At 32.5% G+C, this 2,500-nt stretch overlaps 2 protein-coding genes across 2 annotated transcripts in view; both read right to left on the minus strand.

The window, feature by feature from the left end:
- The window catches only part of LOC124422202 (fez family zinc finger protein erm-like), a 4,335-nt gene extending 3,343 nt beyond the window's left edge, over positions 1-992 (minus strand). Inside the window, exon 1 of the mRNA XM_046958325.1 lies at positions 1-992. This exon is cut by the window's left edge and continues 322 nt beyond it. The gene's annotated coding sequence lies outside the window, so the exon portion shown is untranslated.
- Positions 993-1,094: 102 nt separating this feature from the next.
- Positions 1,095-2,500, minus strand: part of LOC124422083 — a 3,492-nt gene continuing 2,086 nt past the window's right edge. The window contains exon 3 of the mRNA XM_046958025.1: positions 1,095-2,500. This exon is cut by the window's right edge and continues 648 nt beyond it. The gene's annotated coding sequence lies outside the window, so the exon portion shown is untranslated.

Raw genomic sequence — 2,500 nt, forward strand, 5'->3', positions numbered from 1 at the left:
AATAAAAGAATTTTCTATCCGATAGATAATATCTAGATGACTCGCGTTGATCGTTTAGTATACAACAGTTACAACATATACAATCGATTCGTCGTCGTTTTGTACTACTCCGCCATTGATACTTCGAAAAATGTCGAAATCCTTTCCCTCCTTATATTTTTCTTCTTTCCCTCCTCTTCTTCCGTTTCTCTCTATTTTTTTTTATTATTTTTTTTCTCTTGTTTTGTCTCCTTTGTCTCCCCTATCTCCTCTTCTCGTCGAATTTCAAATCAATGTCGCAAACTCGTTTACATTCCCCTCGTCATATTTATCGGGATAATGAAATGTTATGGCTCACATCAATATCATCTCGTTCATCATGTTCCTACCTTTCTTCCTCCCTCCCTCTCTCCCTCCCTTCCTCCCTTCCTTCCTTCCTTCCTTCCTTGCTTTCACCGTTCGAATTGAATTGAAATCTTTGAAATTGTATGTACGTCTATATACGTAGCATAAACGTAGCATAAACGTAGATCTATTTTGTTTTATCTCCTAATATGTCTTCTCCGATCACAAGCCTTTGAGTCCTTTGATCAACGTATCAACGTATCATTCTGTTCATGAATCTCCTTTTGCGAATCTTTAAATACGCCATCGTCGTATCTGGCATCACACTTACTTACTTACTTATTTACTTATTTACTTGCTCGCTTACTTATTTACTTACTTATTTACTTGCTTACTCTTCTTCTACCCCAATAGTGGGTCGTAGTTAAAAAAATTAATCCCTCTTCTTCTTCTTCTTCTTATTTTTCTTGTTTTTTTTTCTCTTCTTCTTCTTTCACAGTTGTAAAATCGTCGAAGTCCAAAACTATCATCGAAGTTTTGATCTCGTAGATAAATAATACTTTATTATTATTAACGACGATGATCTCTCTTCTTCGATTAGAAGAAAATTTTATCGAAGATTTTGTAAATCGTCTTATATATATATATATGCGTGTGTGTGTGTGTGTGTTTCTGTATATGTATGTGTATATGTATATGTATATATATATATATATATATATATATATATATATATATATATATATATATTTATATTGGTGTAAATTTTTCTGACTAAATCTCCAACACGGCGTCAGTGTTTATACTTTAATCCTAATTATCGTTGCACGGTGATTAGATGTCTACATATATACATATATATATATACACATATATAAATATATATATATATATATATATATATATATATATGTATGTATATAGAGATTTATATCTTCTGTTTAAAAGAAGAGAATACTCGACGAATAATGATCAAGATGGACGAATATTTCAGTTATTCGATAACCGTCCTGACACATACATTTTTTTTTTTTTTAATAACGTACACATTTAATGTAAGTACGTATGCATGTATTTATGTATATATGTATATGTATGTATGTATGTATCTATGTATTGTATGTATGTATAACGATTAGAAACGTACCCGTTTGTTCGTGCAATTGAAGTACATATATTTATTTTTTCCTTTCTTTTTTTTTCTTTTCTTTTTTTTTCTTTTCTCTTTCTTCCTCTTCCTTTTTCTTTTTTTTCTTTTTTTTTCCCCTTTGAGGATCGCTCGTCTATGATATTTATAAGTGGATAAAAAGGTTAAACATTTTCTCGGATGGATCGTGCGGTTTGCATCATTCGCGTGTCTCTTTGGTTACCTTATCTGTAATATTGCTTTCGTTGTATATTCACTGGGTGGAAGATTATATCTCATTGCGAGAGCTCATCGATACACTTAACAAACGTACGATAGGAGCGTTGTCGACATGTAAATTGGATAAATATTTATATCTACTCTTACACATGTATTTTTATTCCTTCCTTTCTTCTTCTCTTTCCGCACTTTATCACTATTTCTCTCTCTCTCTCTTTCTTTCTCTCTCTCTCTCTCTCACTCTCACTCTCTCTCTCTCTCTCTCTCTCTCTCTCTCTCTCTCTCTTTATATATATATATTTTTTTTTTCTTACATTACTCTAGCTCATCGTAATTGTTTTCTTCTTAATAATTTCTTAGTCAGGAGCATATCTCGATTGTACAAGAATCTTTATCGATCATTTATCCTTTCGTTAGAACGATTAAAGAATATCCCGATCTCATAGTTTGTAGAATTGTGCAACGTGCCATAATATATTATTATTTTATCTCTCAAAAATTTGGAGTAGTAAAGGTATAACGGCACCAGCAGCACCAACAGTACCACCACCAATAGAAGCACCAGTAGCAGTAGTAGCAATAGTAGTAATAATAGTAGTAGTAGTAGTAGTAGTAGTAGTAGTAGTAGTAGTAGCAGCAGCAGCAGCAGCAGCAGTAAAAGCAGTTGTCAAAAGTATAAATCTCATCGAAACAAAAAAAGGTGAGCCCCGTTGCTTTCTGTTTCGTTTGTGTCTCACGCGAGCGTATCACCAAATATCACTGGTATAATAAATAAATCGAGAAGAAGAGGGGATGGTATATATATTCCAA

The sequence above is a fragment of the Vespa crabro genome, chromosome 2, assembly GCF_910589235.1.
Source record: "Vespa crabro chromosome 2, iyVesCrab1.2, whole genome shotgun sequence".
Lineage (NCBI taxonomy): Eukaryota > Metazoa > Arthropoda > Insecta > Hymenoptera > Vespidae > Vespa > Vespa crabro.